Here is a 2,248-nt window from a genome sequence, read left to right on the forward strand (position 1 = left end):
GCCTGTAAATACTTTTGTTTCTCCTCTGAACAGCCCCAAAGTGAAGGAAAGATGAGTTTGTACAGGCAGGTTTTCCTTTCCTTACTTTGCTTTTTGCTCACTTGAGATACTTTCAGTGTCCTAGAACACGGATCTATATTTTGCTGTGTATTCTACAAGACTAAAGTCCTCTCTCAGTACTTTATGCCTAAGAGAGCTGTAGCTCCTGGGTATTGTTTTGCTTTAGCATACTTTCGGGAAAGGCAAGCCTTTGTCTGCAGTAAGTCTGGGATGGAGAAGATCCCCAACAGTGTTCAGACTGAACAGCTCTACTAACTGTAGGATAGAAAGTTAGCAGCACAAAATATGAAGCCCAAGGAGAAGGCCAAACACTCAGTACCATGTAGTCAACAGGACTTTGGGGGCATCCATGCAGCCAAAGAATTCTTCGGAAATTTATTTGGTTTAAGAGCTCGGCATTTTATAAATTTTCCTAAGAAGTCATCAATCTTTTAAGATGTATCAGTTTTGATTCCTTAATAGTCTTCTATTACCCTGAGTGCTTTAACTCGTAGTCTCACAAGCTAATGTTATTTGAGCGAGTGACTGATTTGGCCCCATCACAAATCTGTGATATGAGTGCTTTCTAGTCAGTGTGTGTGAAAAATGAGTTCTCTGATACAGTCACACTGCAGAAGAATGAAACGGAGATTTAGCTAGCACAAGTTAGTTAGGTTCTATTAAAACTAGGAAAAAAATTTTAATATGCTATTAGCCATCCTATAGTTTAGAAGAACACTTAATTTTTAATTTTACTGTTACCATTTCATCTTGTATTATAGTATGTGTTAAAAAATGCAGACTCAGATTGAGTTTTCAACTGGCTAACATTCTTCGACCCATGACATTTCCTTACTAGAAACCTATTACCTGTATTTTGATATTTCACTGAGATACAAGAAGATTTCCCACCATTTACATGCATACTTACAAAAATTATTAGTGCGCTGAAGTAGTTTAAAATTCCTCCTTTCCAAGGCCAGGCACAGTGGCTCACACCTGTAATCCCAGCATTTAGGGAGGCTGAGGCAGGAGGATGACCCAAGACTAGGAATTTGAGACTTGTGCAGCAGAGCAAGATCCCATCCCACAGAAAATAAATTAGCTGGAGGTGGTGCCCTGTGCCTGTAGCCCCACCCACTAGCAAGGCTGAGGCAGGGGGATCCCTTAAGTCCAGGAGTTTGAGGTTGCAGTTGGCTACAACTGCACCACTGTACTCTAGACCACGTGACAGAGATCTTGTCTCGAAATTCATCCTTTCCACAAAAAACTTTCCATCCTTTTAAAGGATGCCTAAGGTAAGCAAGGCTTGAAGTTTATTTTGTAATCAATCTTAAGAGTATTTTATCATGTTATATACATGGCACATCTTCCTAAATGGACTCAAGGTGTCCAAAGATACTCATCCCCTCAATTCTTACAGCAGTTGGCAAACAGCCTTACCCATTTCCTACAGAGTGCCTTCCAAATATTATCATTTTATTATATGTGGTGATGTTAAAAAGGTTGGCTTGTTCCAGCCATTATGCCTGGACTATTTTGGAGAATCGTTTAAGAAACGGTTTTATATTTTCCAAACTTCACAATGCCTGTAAGAGTCTTCTGAATAGTTTGATTACTATTGAATGACCTGACATTAATCTATACTTTCCATTGTGATCTTGCTTTTAAACAATTCACTTTAGAGAAGGAACAGAAATACTCACCTTTCTTGGGATGTTTCACATAACATGGGCACAACCCAACATGTGTTTTAACTCCTGGCTAATGTTCCTTTATATTTTATAACCAATAGCTGGCATGGACTGGTGATAAGCATGGAGATCTTTTAAAAGGATCTTGCATTATTCCAAAGCTTTCAGTGTGGTTATTAAAAGTCACTGGTTTTAACTACAGAAGCATTGCTCAAATGCCCAACAAGCATCTATAGTTGTCCTTAACTACTTTTCTAAGAATATTTCTCTCTCTTTTTTTGAGTCAGAGCCTTGGCTAGAGTGCAGTGTCTTGACAGCTCAGTGCAGCCTCAAACTCCTGGACTCAAGTGATCATCCTGCTTCAGTCTGCTGAGTAGCTGGGACCACAGCTATTTTTTGTATGTTGCTCAGGATGGTCTCAAACTCCAGCCTCAAGTACATGGTGATCCTCCTGCCTCGGCCTCCCAAGTTGGTGGAATCACAGGCAAGAGCCATTATGCCTGGCCTTGGTTTCT

Source organism: Otolemur garnettii, unplaced genomic scaffold (assembly GCF_000181295.1).
Source record: "Otolemur garnettii isolate 467f Iridium unplaced genomic scaffold, OtoGar3 scaffold00037, whole genome shotgun sequence".
Lineage (NCBI taxonomy): Eukaryota > Metazoa > Chordata > Mammalia > Primates > Galagidae > Otolemur > Otolemur garnettii.